This window comes from Desmodus rotundus, chromosome 10 (assembly GCF_022682495.2).
Source record: "Desmodus rotundus isolate HL8 chromosome 10, HLdesRot8A.1, whole genome shotgun sequence".
Classification (NCBI taxonomy): Eukaryota; Metazoa; Chordata; class Mammalia; order Chiroptera; family Phyllostomidae; genus Desmodus; species Desmodus rotundus.
Genome location: NC_071396.1, coordinates 66,968,517 through 66,986,585, shown reverse-complemented (window position 1 = coordinate 66,986,585; position 18,069 = coordinate 66,968,517). Strand labels below are relative to the sequence as shown.

The 18,069-nt window shown below is 43.3% G+C and overlaps 1 pseudogene; it reads right to left on the bottom strand.

Moving 5' to 3' along the window:
• Positions 1-2,125: 2,125 nt before the first annotated feature.
• Positions 2,126-3,014, bottom strand: LOC112322921 (small ribosomal subunit protein uS2 pseudogene; annotated as a pseudogene).
• Positions 3,015-18,069: the final 15,055 nt, after the last annotated feature.

Below are 18,069 nucleotides of genomic sequence, written 5' to 3'. Positions count from 1 at the left end.
GATGCAGGTTAAAGAGGAGATGGGAGGTGAGGAAGGTGGGAGGGTGAATGTAGAAAAGACAGCATGTGCACTTGGCCAGGCTGAGAGCAGGAGAGGCACATCTAGTAAACGCTTTGGTTTGGGGTTTCTTTTTCCTAAGAGGAAAAGACTAAAAGTAATATTTTAATTATATATTATATAAATTTATCGAACACTAAATACATTTTATATATTTAATAAATGTATATTATATATACAAATATTATGGATATAAATGCTGTGGGAAAAGAACCTGCAGAAAGGGAGAGGATGAAGATGCATTTAGGAGAAGGGATGATTGAGAGTTTTGTCACTGAGGAAGGGAGAAGGGATAGGATCCAGGGCACAGATGGAAAAATTAGATTGGTGGGGTCCTGGGAAATGTAGCTTGTGATGGGGACTGGGGAAAATAATTAATCACAGCCCTGTGTTCCTTCCCTCCCTATGAGGAACCAAAGGAGAAATAAGGAACCAGAGACCTAGCAACCTGATTTATTGTGCTAAGAGAGCGTTGTTTAGATATGGGGCCCAGAGCCTTTCCTCTCACTCTGCCCCACACCCCACCCCACACACACCTTCCTGACTTCAGCACTGAAAGTGGCATTTTGTCTTCCCCCATCAGGCACAGGAACCAGCTGCTGATCACAGCATCCTGTGTCAGAGAAAGCCACTTACATGGTGTGGTCAAGGAGAAGAGCTTTGGCTTCCAGGGACAGCAACTCCATGGAGAAAGAAATGGGCAATGGCCCCTGGACTCATTCCTTCTCCCAACCTCCCCACTGTGGGAGTGAGTGAGGGGGTGGAGAGAAGGGCAGAGAGCTTCTTCCCAACTCCTGAATTTTTCCAGAATGATAACATTTCATATTTAATAGACCTAGGCAGAAATGACAGGAAGAGATTATATTTACTCTGACACTTCCATAAAAATTTGGAGGCAGGCAGATAGGAAATTGAGGGGTTCATAGCTATTTATGCAGTTGGTGGTGGGGCCCTTTATTGAGAATAAGCAACACTGCCATAACCCAACATTAACGAGACTGTGGGTGAGTTCTTTGTATGCCTGGCACTGCACCATCATCTGTGTCACTAGGAACACCCTCTGACAGATAGGACAACTGAGGTTTAGAAGTTCTCTTACTGGTGTCCTGCTACCGAGGCAGAGGATCTGAGGAGCCAGCAGGAGAAAGACTTGTCACAGGGACTGGGAGAGAGCTGACGAGGGACCCGTCAAAAGATTGCTGAGCAGCACTGAGTACCCAGCGGAGAGCAGAAGCTCTACACTTGTAATGGTCCGAATCTGTGTGATCGTGCATGTTCAGCAGCCCAGCCTTAGAAGCACAAAGTTGGATTGATCTGGGACTGCAATTTTGCTAAGCAAGGCAAGGACTGAGGAAACAGATGTGGCTGGAGACACTTAGAGCAGTATATCTCCATGCTGACTGTACCCGGGAATCACCTGGGAGTTTTAAAGGCATGGGAATGCCCCATCCCTAGAGATTCTGGTGTAATTAGCCTAGGGTGGAGCCTGGGCATAGCTGGTCTATAGGGCTCCCTAGGTGATTCAAATATGCTCTCAGGGCTGAGAAGGGCTCAAAGCAGAGCTTCCCAAGTGTCAGCAGCAGCAGCAGCAGAATTCAGATGGAGCCTGAAAATTCACAGGCTCCATCTCAGACCTCCTGAATAAAAATCTTCGGGGGGAAGGCCTAGCTAGCTGTGTTTAACTGTCCTCTGGGAGACTCTGATATACCCTAAAGTTTGAGAACTACCAGCTTAAAGGATCTGAGAGGGACCAGTGGAGTTTAAGATCTGTAGAGTTGGAGCCAGCTGGTATTAGAAAAGTCCAGGATATTGCGTGTGCCTCATGTGGAATCAAGACTGAGGTCACTGGAGTTCAGGGCACAGGGGCACTGGGGACAGTGAGCTCACTCAGGGAATGTGGGACTTTTGATAGGCAGAGAGTGCAGGAGCCACAGCACAGAAGGGGTATAGGCAAGTGAAAAAAAATGAATGGCAAATTCTGTGAGCAGAGATTTTTTTTTCAACTTATAGAAACTGTTTATTTTCCATCAACCTTATTTCCGTTCTGTTAAGTTTGTGAAAGACCAGCTTAAGACCACCCCGTGGTTGTTCCTACCCATTCCATGGTCTGTGCACTGGGGGCTACAGACCAGTCTGCAGTGGCAGCTGAGCACTCCAGCCTTCAGTAGGGAACTGCTGAGTTGTCACAGAGGGCACCTGCATGCCTTTGGACCAGTCAGTGACCTTGGGCTGAGCCACTGAGTGAACCTGGGAGCCGCCGGAGCCATCCATTAACTCTGAAATTCCTCCTTGGTCACAGCCTTTTCAGCAGCAGCCTGCTCTTCCTTCTCAATCTCTTCAGGATCTCTGTAGAAGTAGTGATCAGGTGTAACGTCCTGTGGGTGTTCGCAGGCGATGGTTCCACGCATGTGCAGAACTTCCAGGCCACCATCCACCACATCAGACCCCCTGAGTGACCCCCCTTGTTGTTGCAAAGGATGGCGATGTCCACATAGCCTAGAGGAGAGTCTGTGTTACACAGAGCGATGGTGGGCAGGTTAACATACAACGCCTCGGTGAGAGGCTGTTGGTCAGCCCTGAGATCAGTAACCACCAGAAGTCTCGGCTCCCAGAATGCTGCCTGGATCTGGTTAGTGAAAGTGCCAGGAGTGACGTGGCAGGCAGTGGGAGTGGCTCCAGTGGCAGCAGCAAACTTCAGCACAGCTTGCTGGCCAGTGTTTCTGGACGGTGTGACACTGACATCAGCGGGGTTCTCAATGGCAACAACGGGATGGGCTGGCAGCAAACGTCTTCCAGGTTCTCTGCAGATTGATGATGTAGATGCCATTACTTTTCCCTTTGTAGATGTCCTGTTCCATTTGGAAGTCAAGGTCGGTGCCACCTAAGTGGGTTCCTGCGGCAAGGAATTTGAGGACATCCTCCTCCTTCATTTGCAGGACATCAGGGCCTCTGGACATTGTGAAAGTTTCCCTATAAGTTACGTGGGAACTGAAAACAAGGCCATACGGGCCCTTCCCTTGGTAGCACAGAAAGCTGTGAGCAAAGGTTTTTGAAGAGGGGGAAGTTGGTAATGCCACAGAAACAGATTGGAGAGCAGGCGAATGCTGACCCCACCTCTGGGCCCTATAGTTCTGGGGGTACAGAGTGGGCAGGTGCCCCTCTGAGAGGCTTTGGGGAGAGTCAGGGTTCAGATAGCCAGCCGGTGGAGGGGCGGAGATTGAGGGTGCTAAGAGCACCTGCAAAACAAAGGATCCAGAAGGTGAAGGAGAAAGGCTTCCAGAAGGAAAGGAGCTCAGAGCCTTGCAGGGAGGGAGTGAGGATGTCCAGTGGGGCGCCTGAAGCCACATCCTGGCCCAATTGCTCTCCCTGTGGCAGCCTGGGGGAGTTGTTTAACATCTCGGAGGCCCAGTCTCTCCATCGTAAAATGGGAACCTAGACACTAGGACCTAGGCCAGGGCTCCAGGCACAGTGGGGCCGCTGCTCTCAGATGAAGCTGCCTCCAAGTCTGTGCACTGAGGCCAGGTGTCACTGGAGCCTGACGCCCCTTTGCTGGCTGGTGCCAGTCACTGTTGTGCCTCCTGTCTTCCCAGGCTTCCTCTACCTTTCATCCTGGGCTTGCTTTCTGTGGAGGCCTCACCTCTTCACTTTGTTCCTATGTGACTCTGGGCAAAATAGAGAATCACCAAATGATGCTTATCTTCAACTGTGGTAAATGGGGCGATGCCCACCTTGCAGGGCAGTGATGAGATTAAATGCAGTAGCGCAGGTGCACGCATCCGATGCACTGAGGATCCCGATGGCTGGTGTTATTTCTCTCTCTCCTTGCCCCACAGTCAGGGCTAGAGGGGGCCCAACACCTCCTGTAGAAGTTACCTTGCCTGTCTCCAATAGCCCCAAGCTGCTATTACAAATCCTGCCCTCTCTGCCTTCTGGGCGGTCAAGGTGCTGTGGGGCAATCTCTCAAATACGGGCAAGGTGCTAAGTGGCAAGGGGGTGACAGGAATGTCTCCTGCGCCAGTACCCTCTATCCACTTAAGTCACTAGCTCATTGGTTTTTTATCCTGTCTGCACCTGAATATCACCATGGCGGGGCTGGGGGGCATCAAACATCACTGTCCGTGCCCACCCTACACTATAAACCCATACATCAGAACCACGTGATGTGATTCTAAGGTGCCCCAGCTTGCATCTGTCTCAGTTGGCTCTGAGTACCTTGCTGGTCATTGCCAAGGTAGGATTGTGGAGAAGGTACGGTGGGTCCTTTCAGCATTTCTCATGTCATATCTGCTTGGAGAGATGACCACCTACCCCCTCAGTCTGAAAGTCTCCTAGGCTCATGCTTCATGCTCTGCAACTCTCCTGAACCGAGTGAAAATGTCTTAGATGTCATTGTCATGTCTTGGAGCAAAGGCAACTTTGCCTAGAACAACCCACACAAACACCACCACTTATGTTACCGCAGCACTGCACCCAGTTTGTTCAGGAGCACGCTGTTCTCCATGAGGGAAGCGGAGAGCTACCTGAGCCCTCATAAATTGCCTTTACCCTCGAGACCTTGAATTAAGTGCTGTTCAGTTGAGTTGGGCTATAAGGAACAGTGTGTTTCTTGACTATTAATAGCAGAAACCAATCCATTTTGAAAATTGCAATGAGAAATATCTTCTTGGGGTTTTATAGGACAAAAAAATGTTCTGTGATTTTTAGGCACAGCTTATCTTCCCCCCATTAAACAAAGTGTGTAAGAAAAAGATGGTGCCTGAAATCGCTGTATAAAAATATCTATTTACAGATTATGCTTTTATATATTGTCAGTATCCTGATTGTTAAAACAAAAGTCACCTAAGTAACAAATTAAGAAATCACTAAATAAAAAGGAAAAATCACAGAACTTTACCAGATTACTGGAGTAGTTGTCACCACAAACAGTGCCACATACAGGTCTGACAAGTGCTTGCTGCAAGCTGAAGATTCCTAGCCGGGAAAGTTTCTGGGATTTAACAGAACCTTTGCTGTAGCTATAGAGCCACCTTGTGGTTCTGTGCAGTATTAGTCACATGGAAATGCGCGGTGCCCAGCCATCTCCTCAACCTATGGGCGCTGCTAAAATGCGCCTTGGGACAAATACTTGTTTATAATCAGTGAAAACCATTTCTTCACACAGCACTGGGTAAGTGTCTGTAGCACCTTTCTGAGTAATGTGAATAATATGTAAAGACCAGGTACAGAGGAGGGCAGGTTTAAAGCTGATAAGGCTCTGAGCTCTGGGAAATCTCTAAAGCCTTAGGAATAACATATTCATCTGTCTACCACAATCCTACACAACCAATTTACTGGTGAGGCGAGGAGAAAAAGCCATCTAGCCTTTTCTGAGTGACAAGAAAATGGTAACAATAGATACGAGACAGTTCAGAATTTCCAACAGTTCTCAAGGCCCGGAGCCTGGCTACCTTTAGGAAAAGAAATTTCAGTCAAATGTGTCAGATCTCTCCTCGTTTTAACGTTTCTGTCAGACTGACTAGCTCAGTGTCGGCTCTAGAATGCACCATCTACAGGCCTCCCTCTCGCCTGACATTACCTTGCTTCCAGGGAGATGCGCAGAGCACTGCCGGGAACATGCTCTGTGGCCTTTGGATCCAGAGTATTTCAGTTTGATTGACAGCTAGGTTTGCTAGTTATGACCACAGCATAGCCTGGAGAAAATCTAATAAAAATCTTTATCAAATGACTTAAAAGGAATAGCATAGTAATTTCTTGAACCACTTGGAAAAAGCTATTCACTAGCCCAGAATATGCAGAGGAACTTGACATACACAATAATTCTGTAGATAGAGATGTGATTAATTTTTAAATTCAATATTTTATATAGTTGCTCAGAAACAAAAGTAGCTAAATATGTTAGAAAGGACTTCAAAGCTTGGAATATTTCTGTAGAGGTTGTATATTACTTCACTTCAATGATATAAATCTGTCAGTGTTATAGGACCTTTGCTTCCAAGCATTTATTATGCTTTCACTTATAAAACAATTTGTGTTTATTATATAAATTTGAAAAAGAGCATGAAAATAGAAAGAAAACAACTCATATATCTATTGCAGTTAATATTTCATTGTATTGTTTTTAGTTTTTCTGTTTGTCATAGTTTTTAAAAATAGGCTGTGATAATTATAGATATATTGTTTAATTTTTCCTATGATTTAACACAGTATTTCCATGTTACCACATTCTTTATAAACATTTTAATAGCAGCTCAACAACTGTAACATAGAGAAAAATTTAGGCACAGAGATACATTTACATTGTTATTAAAAATGCACAAAAAAAGAAGCAAATATGTAAACCAAGATTATTTCTTATTCCTTGCATTATAAATAACACTGCAGGGCGAGTCTTTGTGCCAAAATCTGTCTAGATTTGGAATTATTGCTTCAGGATACAGACCCAGAAATACAATGGCTGCACGAAAGGGTGTTAACATTTTCATAGGCCTCTATTACCACATTACTTTCCAAAATGATATGCCCATTGGCAATTTTACAAATAATATCTGAGAATACTTATCTTACCCATATCTTCTGCACGAGCCACATGAGTTAGGAAAGGACTCGGAATTTCCCCCAGATCATCACCATCCTATTCTTGGTGAGTCAGCAAAACCTCTGGCTCCTGAATTTGAACTCCCAGGCCCTTCATAATAGGTACCTACACCCAACCCCAAACAAACACACGCATACACAAGCAAACGAACATACTTCCAACTTTTTCCTGTCTACACCCCAATCCTCTTCCCCGGTCAGGCCAGGTACCTCCCTGAACCTCCCACTCCGGGGCTCGGCTCCGTCTTCCCTGCACTCACCCCCTGTACGCCAGGCTGTAGAGGTGTGGAGATCAACAAATCCTTAGTTCCCTCACTTCTGGAATCACTTCCCTTTTCCTCCAGCCATCCAAGTTCTGCCCATTCTTCCACATGTACTTCACAAGGTGCTGGGTAATCTCCTCAGTTCACACGGCTCCCACAGGTATCCCCCGTTTACCTCTAATGGGGCCTGATTCATTTTCTTGGGTTACAGTGTAAACATATTTTCTTGTCACTTTTTAAAACAGAAGTGCTCTTGGGAACAGTAATGTGTTAAACTGTTGTAGATCATAATTATCTTAACATAAACTAATTTACACGTCCTTCCCTCCTCCCTCCTTTCTCTTGTCCTCTCCTCCCTTCTGAGTAAAGTTTATAAAACACTTTAAAAAGCCAAAACACTTTCTAAGCCAAGTGGTTTATAAGGCTTAAACAACAGCAAAACAAAAGTCCCCCTCCCCAGCCTTTCCCCACTGCCAGTTCTGACTCCGCGAAGGCAACCTCTCTTTTAGCTTCTTCTGTTCTTATCAGTCATAATTCTAAATAAAATGTGGGTGCTGTGATTTCTGGATCTTTCTCTTAGCTTTTAGATAGTGCTCATCAGTTTCTGTTACAGAATGAAGAGAGCTCCTTTTTACCCCAACCCCACAAAAATATATATGTATGCAGGTGCGCTCACACACGAAGGTTTACATTCTTATGGTAAATACTATTCACAGCTGACCCATATATGTACAGTAGTTAATTTTTCTTTTACCATTTTATTGTTGTGACTCTTGTTGTTTCCTTTGTATCTATTTTTCATTTAACCTCAAATTCTCTACCATTCATATGTATATAATTTCTCAGTATGTTGCAATACTTCAGATAATCTTATCAATTTCATCTTTTTCATAGGACCTCCTTCTTGGAGCCCTTATCCTGTTCTAACCAGAGGTCCTGCCCATCACGTGCCTTTCCCGGTGCTGCCCTGCTGGACCCCGGTGGCCCCGTGCCGTCCCCTCTGGGCACACTTTCATATCTGAAGAAGGACCTATTCCAGGGGCTTTCAAGAAAAGAACACATGGAGAACAAAATTTGAGACCTTGCACATCTAATATGTCTTTTCCCCACCTTTATTTTTGATCAATAATTTGAGTAGATAATAGAATTCTGGGCTGGGAATCATTTTCCCTATGAATCAAATAGGCATTCTTCATTGTTTTTCTAATATCCAGTGTTGCTTTTGGGAAGTCTGTTGCCATCTATGATTCCTGATCCTTCTTTCTATTACCAGATTTTTATTTAGAGGATTTAGGAATCTATTCTTTTTCCTAGTGTTCTGAAATTTAATGCTAAGTGACTTTGCATGGATTTTTTTCACACATTGTTTTTTAAAAGTATATTTTATTGGTTATGCTATTACAGTTGTCCAGTTTTTTCCCTTTTGCCCCCCTCTGTCTGGTGACCCCCATTCCCACCATCATCCCCCCCCATAGTTCATGTCCGTGGGTCTTACATATAAGTTCTTTGGCTTTATTTCCTATACTATTCTTAACATCCCCCTGTCTATTTTGTACCTACCAATTATGCTTCTTATTCCCTGTACCTTTTCCCCCACTCTCCCCACTCCTGTTCCCTGCTGACAACCCTCCAAATGATCTCCTTTTCTATGATTCTGTTCCTATTCTGCTTGTTTGCTTAGTTTGTTTTTTTTTAGAATGAGTTCGTGATAGTTATGAATTCATTGCCTTTTTAATGTTCATAGTTTTGATCTTCTTTTTCTTAGATAAGTCCCTTAACATTTCATGTAATAATGGCTTGGTGATGATGAACTCCTTTAGCTTTACCTTGTCTGGGAAGCACTTTATCTGCCCTTCCATTCTAAATGATAGCTTTGCTGGATAGAGTAATCCAAGTTGTAGGTCCCTGCTTTTCATCACTTTGAATACTTCTTGCCAGTCCCCTCTTGCCTGCAGAGTTTATTTTGAGAAATCAGCTGATAGTGTTATGGGAACTCCTTTGTAGGTAACTCTCTACTTTTCTCTTGCTGCTTTCAGGATTCTGTCTTTATCTTTTACCTTTGGCATTTTAATGATGATGTGTCCTGATGTGGTCCTCTTTGTGTTCAACTTGTTTGAGACTCTCTGTGCTTCCTGGACTTGTATGTCTATTTCCTTCACCAAATTAAGGAAGTTTTCTTTCATTATTTTTTCAAATAAGTTTTCATTTCTTGCTCCTCCTCTTCTCCTTCTAGATCCGTGATTTGAATGTTGGTATGTTTGGAGATGTCCTAAAGGCTCCTTACACTGTCCTCATTTTTTTTTCTTAAATTACTTTTTCTTCTTTCTGTTCTGGTTGAATGTTTATTTCTTCTTCATGTTCCAAATCATTGATATGAATCCCAGCTTCATCCCCTCCACTGTTGTCTCCCGGTTTTCTTCATTTCATTTAATGTAATCTTCACTTCTTTTATGTTGTAGCCATACTCAATGAGTTCTTTGAGCATCCTGATCACCAGTGTTTTGAACTCTACATGTGATAGTTTGGTCATCTCCATGTTATTTAGTTCTTTTTCTTGGGTTTTATTCTGTTTTTTCATTTGAGCCATATTTCTTTGTCTCCTCATCTGGCAGCCTCCCTGTATTTGTTTCTATGTATTAGGTAGAGCTGATTTGACTTCCTGTCTTAGTAGAGTGGCCTACTGTAGAAAAGGCACCTGTAAATAGTGTGGGGTAGAGCCTTAGGTAATCGCCAGGGAGGGGCAACACGCATCACCACTTTGTGGCTCTGTGTGGGCGGAGGGCTTGGAGAGGGGACAATGCCGCTGCCTTGGTTTCTGGAGGTTTGCTGGGCACTCACCCTGTTTACAGTCACTTTATCCACCATATATGACTGGTGCCCTTCCAGCTATTGCCCTGATGGTGTATTCCAGAGTAGGAGGGTTTGCATATGTTTTAAGTCTGTGCAGGTCCTTTAAAGGATTTTCAAAGTCTCTTGAAAATCCATCAGTTTCTTCCACTGCCCCAACCCCCACTGGTTGTTACAACTAGAAGTTATGGGGATTTATCTTCCTGGCACTGGAACCCTGGACTGCGCAGTCTGGCCTGGGGCTGGGATCACTCACTCTAAAGGTATCCCTCCCAATTTTTATCCACTATATGTAAATGTGGGACCATCCATTCTGCCACTGCCACTGCCCTCCGTGCCTCTCCATCCACCTTCATGACTCCACCCCTCTTACACATTTGGTTGAATGTGTCTTCTTTAAATCCTTGGTTGTCAGATTTCCATACAGCTCGATTTTCTGACAGCTCAGGGTGTTACTTGTTTTGAGATCTAGTTGTAATCCTTTCTATGGTTGTGCAAGAAGGTGAAGCGTGACTACCTATGCCTCCATCTTGACTGGAAGTCCCTCATATACTGTGTTGAATAGTCAATGAACCCTTTAAGCTCGATACTCCTATCTTTCAGTTCTGATAAATCATTTGTCTGATCCTTTTCTCCCATACCTTCTATCTAGTCTATAGTTCTGAAATGTCTATTTGTGGGAGCTCTGGGAACGACCATTTAATTTTCTTATTATTTTTCTCCTATATTACATATTTTGTTGTTGTTCTACATTCTGGGAGATTTATCATCACTTTGTTATCCAACTCTTCTATTCAATTTTTAATTCCTCTATCAGAGTTTTACCATCTCCTGATGAAGGATGAACTCATTATCCTAGATTCATAGAACTATGAAGATTTAAATTATAATTTAAAAAAACACTTATATTCTGTTTCCTGTGTTGTCACTGTCTCCTCTGAGTTCCTTATTTTATTTGTTTTAGTTTCTGTCTTTCATGTGGAGACAGGTTTCTCAAATGTCTAGCAATCTTTGGCTGCCTTCTTTAAAGGTAAAGCACTGAAAAAGTTTCACTAGCAGTTCTATATGTGTGTGTATGTGGAGGAGAGATTATTTATGGACTCTTAGGCTCCACTGTGCATTGAGTGGAGTTAACCACTGCATTTGAGGGCCACAATTACCAAGGAGGACCCTGGGAGGTATGGGTCTGGCTGTGAACACCTTGAAGTTACTTGGGGGAAGGGAGCTTAGGTTCTCATCAACTGGTATATACCTTTTTGTCTAATCACCCTCTTTTCCCCTGGTTCTACTCCTCTGAAAGTAAGACTACAGTCTGCTGAGGAGAGGGAGTCACTCAGTTACGTGGAGTGGGCACGGCATATAGGATTGTTTCCTACACAGATTCCCAAACAGCCCTATTCTCAGCTCTACTTGCTTCCATTGTGCAAAGTTCCTGACACTCACAATTCCTGAGGCTTTCCTTATTTTCTTTTGTTTTGTTTTCTGAATCAAGCTACCCTGCACATTCCCCACGGGTGGCATAGTTTTCAACTGTCTCTAGTCTGCTAAGCCAGTTCCCACTTTTCCTTCTATTTTCCAGCACCCAGAGCTTTGTTGTCCTCTCCACTCCTGATTTCTTCTCCTTGTAGATTTCTTCTGGGTGGGGGAGGGGGATTCATTTGTTTGTACTCTAGACATACAATGGGGAAGTCAGTCAGGTCCTTTTCATGACGAAGAGTGAGTTTTAATGGTAGCAGGAGGAGAAAAGTTTGCAGTGTTGGTTCTTGCCCACACAGGGCTTGGGAGCATCATCGGAAATCAGGGGGTCCTTGACAGCTAAGCAGCAGCCTGAACACCCCAGGCTCACTGAGGATAACGGCTGCCAGGGAAGAAAAAAGGGTAGAGAGGGAAAGTGAGAGAGTGTCAAAGAAAAACTGTTACCTCAAAAGTATACATCAGGCCATCCAGGGCCTCAGTGAAACTACACAGCATTAGTTCTGGCCACCAGGAATGGCCTTGAGTGTAAAGTACAGAGAGACACAACCCCAGTGTGACCTGAGTCACAGGCTGGTGAAGAGACAAAGCTGGAAGGAAGCACAGTGATCCTTCATCCAATGTCATTGCCAGACTCAGGGTTCAGGGCTATGTCTAGGTTCATATAACTGGGGAGTGACACAGTGGTGACTGCACCCTAGACAGGCACGATGACCAACGAGGCCCAGCATTGAAGCCCCCATCACAGAGGCAGCACTGACTGGCCCGGCTTCAGGCACAGGCGAGCTGGTGAGGCCCCGCACAGGTGCCTGACTCCCCCGCTGTAACTTTGTGCTCCATCAGCTCCTCACAACCCACATGTCAGCCCCAGGGTCCCCCTGGTTCTTCATATTCGCCATCACCTTTGCTTCTCTGAGCCTGTGAGACACCCTTCTAAGTCCCTTTGGTTCTGAGTTGCACTTTAACATGGTCACTTCTGCAGCTTTTTGGCAAATAGGCTGGAATCAGGCAGGAGTGAAAGAGAGCTGCTGTAGAGGTCCAGGCACCGACTGACAGCAGCCCAGACAAGGTGGGGATGGTGGCCATGGACAGAAGTGGACTCACACAAGATGTGTTTCACCAGAACTGAGAGGACTTGCAGAGGGATTAGTAATGAAAGTGAGGAGCCCTGCATGATTCCTAGTTTTTGGCTTAAGTAATTGGGGGATCATGATGCCATCTACTGTCACAAGAAAAGCTGAAGAATAGGGAGCTGGTTTTGGGGGGCAAATGGAGAAATTGTTCAGACATGTTAATTTTGCCATGTTTCTGACAAATGTAACTGACAGTTCTCTGAAAATGCCAAGTAGACATAACCCTGAATCCTTTTTACCCTCAGGTTCCTCCTCTGTGAAGTGAAAAGATTGAGTAAAATAATTTCCATTACTCCCCCAGCCCCCACAGCCTTCATTCCCACACTGTGGTCTAGGGTGCTGTCTCTCTGCAGAAGCTGGCAGTTGGGCTTGTTGGTCCATATCTCAGAGGAGAAGTCTAAGGCAGAGAAGTCTAAGGCTGCAGCACAGATGGTACTTAAACTCAGAACTTGCGTGACCACCTGGAAAGACAGCATGAAAGGAAAAGAGAAGATGGCTGAGGGCTGCCTGAGCCCTGGGGAACCCCACATTAAGTGTCTGGGAGAAAAAAAAAAGGCCTGTTTATTTCAATCCTTTTAGCAGTTCTGAAAGAAGGTAAACAAAGCAATAGAAAAGTTGTTAAAATGTAAGCAGATTTCGAACCCCAAGGAAAGGGTTTTTGAAAGAAAGGAATTTCTATTAAAAACACTGGCAACTAGAGATGAGATAAAATAGTCTGACAGTTGATTCCATGATGGAACATGTTAGTGAAGCACAAGGAAACAGTTAATGATAGAAAGCATAATCGTTTCTAGAGAAGGGAATTACAGAGAGTTACTTGTGCCTCAATAATTCTTCAGGAGGCACCACACATCAGCTAATGGTGAGCTTGCCCACATACACTGAAAAGTGGAAAGTATGAATAAAAACAGGAAATCCAAACAACAGGGAGTATAATCCCAAATTAATTCATACAGTAAGCAATATGCTCATTTTTTAATGTAACATTGGGCAGCTCCCACAGTATCTTTCTTTTTCTCGTCAAGATAAGTAAGTGTTCTGCCCCATTTGGTATTAGGCTAATTTCCAGCTTCTTTGTATATTAGCAGTAAATTTAGAAACTACCATAGGATTAAAAAGAAGACATGGTACTTACTCACATACTTTCATCTGAAACAATCTAGTTTCTGAAACTGCCAGACTAAAATGAACAAGATAATTTTAATTTTCAAATTACATGTTTTTAAAAAACACAACCCAGTAGGTTACAGCTCAGGAAAATCTTCTTACTATGAGTCTCAACCAACCATTTGTAACTGTGAAAAAATGCAGGTTTAAAATCGAGGGGCTTTTTTCAGACTCTGAGAGCTGCTGCTAGTCTTTGTCCAAAAGTAACTTCAGCTGTATTATGTCCATCAGAATAATACATAGTTTCTCTCTCCAGAATGAGGGTAACTGACCTGCCAGCAATATATGAGACACCAGTATAAATAAGAGTGTAATTTTAATATAAATAATTGAGATATTCTTTTTTAAAAATTAATATCCAACCTCTATTGTATAGCATCTTTCCAGCATTATTTTAGTTTCTTGCAAACTAGAATATTGTAAGTTCTACAAAAATTACTAATACAATGGAAAATAATTTGCCTAGCTTTATAGTTTAGGAGAAAAATATATTACATGCATATTGTAAAATAAAATGTAAACAATGCAGAAAACGACAAAAGGGAATACAGATCATCTTCAATCGTATTGGCTAGAGATGACTACAATTCCTATGTCTTGGGCATATTTCCAAAATTTTTTTCCTGTGGTGTTTGTGTTACGTAACAAAGTGGGATTTGGTCGCCTGCCACAGTACACAGACATAGCACAAAGGTGGATAGGGAAGGAAAAAGATCTTTATTAAGACGTTGCCCAGTTTGGGGAAGCTGGGGACTCCCTGGCTCCAGGCCAATTTTTTCAGCAAAACACAGAAAGAAGCCAGTCACCCTCAGAACCAGAATCAGTGTCCAGACACTCCGCTAACACATTTTTATCTGTCCTCCTTCGGGCCCAGTGCCCTTGTGCAAACAGTGATGGCTCTGCGTCTTTAGGCTTTCTCTCCCTGGCGTGCACACTTGTGAGACCAGTGTCACCACTGCCTTGCCACAGCTTCTTCCCCCTCCCAGGGCCTAGGGCTGCTGCCAGACCACTGCAGCCAATCGTGCAAGGGAGATCCACTTGCAGGGTCCTCAGCACCTGAGGCTACTTGCACTGGGCCTGTGAGCATTCTGGCCCACGCATCCAAGCACTGAAAAGGGGTGTTGTCTGGGCCCGGGCCAGGAGCTGCAGCGTCTCCTGGGCTGGAACATCCCAGAGGCCGCTACCAGCCAGGGACGGGGCCCAGCGCAGGGCTCAGCTTCCACAGGCTGGCTCCCTACCAGGAGAGCAAGGGCAAGGAAAAAAGCCACAAGCCTCCATGTGCCATCTGTTTAAAACTCCAGGCCCCAAATCCTATACGCTGCAGAAGCCAGTAGAAGGGTCTTTTTCCTTGTCGGAACATTTCACTAGCCTGGCACATACTTGGTGTGTCACAAGCTGTGCTAGCTTGTCTACTGTTATCCAGGGTTTTGAAAATCTATCATGTTGTTTCCCTCCAGCTGCCTCCAGCACTTCCTGACTCCTCCCCAACTCGGGGGAAGGCAGCTCTCCCACATGGCTTTAGAGTTACCTTCCTACTGCCCAGTGATCTGACCAGATCCCTCCTGTAACTATTGTGTGCTCCACACCACATGCACACTCCATCCCACAGTGAGATCACATTGTCATTACTGCCCTTTGAGTATTGCCTTAATATAGTGTGAACAATTTCTTTTGTGTTCTAATAGTCTGCTCATGATTTTTTTCCCCCTTCGAAATGAATCGGGGGAATATATTTCCTTTTTTTTCTTTTTTTTTTAATTATTTTATTGTTGTTCAATTACAGTTGTCTACATTTTCCCCCCACTGATGCCCCCACCCCAGACAAACCCACCTCCCTCCCCTGATTCCACCCTCCCCCTTGGTTTTGTCCATATGTCCTTTATAGTAGTTCCTGAAAACCCTTCTCCCACTGTCCCCTCCCCTCTCCCCTCTGGCTATTGTTAGATTGCTCTTAACTTCAATGTCTCTGGTTATATTTTGTTTGCTTTTTTCTCCTGTTGATTATGTTCCAGTTAAAGGTGAGATCATATGATATTTGTCCCTCAAGCCTGGCTTATTTCACTTAGCATAATGCTCTCTAGTTCCATCCATGCTGTCACAAAGGATATAAGCTCCTTCTTTCTCTCTGCTGCATAGAATTCCATTGTGTAAATATACCATAGTTTTTGGATCCACTCGTTTGCTGATGGGCACTTAGGTTGCTTCCAGTACTTGGCTATTGTAAATTGTTCTGCTATGAACATTGGGGTGCATAGGTTCTTTTGGATTGGTGTTTCAGGGATCTTAGGGTATAATCCCAGCAGCAGAATTGCTGGTTCAGAATGCAGTTCCATTTTTAGTTGTCTGAGGAAATTCCATACTGTTTTCCACAGTGGCCGCACCAGTCTGCATTCCCACCAACAATGTACTAGGGTTTCATTTTAATGCTGTTTTCTTTAGCCATGCAGAAGCTTTTAATTTTGATGAGGTCCCATTTGTTTATTCTTTCCTTTATGTCTCTTGCTTTAGGGGACATGTCTGTGAGGATGTTGCTGCATGGAATGTCTTAGATTTTCCTGCCAATGTTTTCCTCCAGGACTTTTATGATGTTAGGACTTATATTTAAGTCTTTTATCCATCTTGAGTTTATTTTTGTATGTGACGTAAGTTGGTGATTGAGTTTCATTTTTCTGCACATAGCTGTTGAGATCTCCGAACACCATCTGTTGAAGAGGCTATTTTTTGCTCCATTTTATGCTCCTGACTCCAATGTCAAATATTAATTGACTGTAGAGACTTGGGTTTATTTCTGGGCTCTCTATTCTTTTCCATTGGTCTATGTGCCTGTTTTTATGCCAGTACCAGGCTGTTTTGATTGCAGTGGCCTTGTAATATAGTTTGATATCAGGTGTTGTGATCCCTTCTGCTTTGTTCTTCTTTCTCAAAATTGCTGCAGCTATTCAGGGTCATTTATGATTCCACATAAATTTCTGAAGTGTTTGTTCTATATCTGTGAAATATGTCATGGGTACTCTAATAGGGATTGCATTGAATCTATAAATTGCTTTGGGTAGTATGGCCATTTTGATGATGTTAATTCTTCCAATCCATGAGCATGGTACATGCTTCCATTTGTTTGTGTCTTCCTTAATTTCTTTCTTCAATGTTGTGTAGTTTTCTGAGTACAGGTCTTTTACCTCCTTGGTTAGGTTGATTCCTAGGTACTTTATTTTTCTTGTTGCTATATCAAATGGGATTTTTTTTTCCTGGTTTCTGTTTCTGATGATTCATTGTTGGTATACACGAATGCCTTTGATTTCTGAGTATTGACTTTGTATATAGCTATTTTGCCAAATTCATTTATTAGGTCAAGTAGTTTTTTGATGGAGTCTATAGGATTTTCCATGTACACTATCATGTCATCTGCAAACAATGATGGTTTCCTTTCCTCCTTTCCAATTTGGATGGCTTTTATTTCTTTTTCTTGTCTGATTGCTGTGGCTAGGATTGCCAGTACTATGTTGAATAGGAGTGGTGAAAGCAGACATCCTTGTCTTGTTCCTGATCTTAGTGGGAAAGCTCTAAGTTGTTGTCCATTGAGTATGATGTTGGCTGTAGGTCTCTCGTGTGTGGCCTTTATTATGTTGAGGAATGCTCCCTCTATTCCCACTTGGCTGAGTATTTTTATCAAAAATGGGTGCTGTACCTTATCAAATGCTTTTTCCACATCTATTGATATGATCATGTGATTTTTGTCTTTGTTTTTGTTTATGTGGTGTACTATGTTTATTGATTTGCAAATATTGTACCACCCTTGCATCCCTGGGATGAATCCCACTTGATCATGGTGTATGATCTTTTTAATGTATTGCTGTATGTGGTTTGCCATATTTTTTTGAGGATTTTAGCATCTATGTTCATCAGTGATATTGGCCTGAAGTTTTCTTTCTTTGTTATGTCTTTATCTGGTTTTGGGATTAGTATGATGTTGGCTTCATAAAACGAGTTTGGGAGTCTTCCATCTTCTTGAATTTTTTGAAATAATCTGTGGAGGATGGGGGGTTAGCTCTCCCTTAAATGCTCTGTAGAATTCTTCTGTGAAACCATCTGGTCCAGAGCTTTTGTGCATCGGAAGTTTTTTGATTACTGTTTCAATTTCATCAGGCGTTATTGGTCTGTTCAGGCATTCTGCTTCTCCTTCATTGAGTTTTGGAAGGTTATATTTTTCTAGAAATGTGTCCATTTCATCTAGGTTTTCACATTTCTTGGCATATAGTTCTTCATAGTAATTTCTCACAATCCTATGTATTTTGGTGGTATCAGTTGTAGTCTCTCCTCTTTCATTTCTGATTGTGTTTATTTGGGTCCCCTCTTCTTTTTTCTTGATGAATCTGCTTAAAGGGTTGTTGATTTTGTTTATCTTTTCAAAGAACCAGCTCCTGGATTCATTGATCCTTAGAATTGTGCTTTTAGTCTCTATGTCATTTAATTCTGCTCTGATCTTGGTTATTTCCTTCCTTGTACTTGCTCTGGGTTATCTTTGTTGTCCTTGAGTT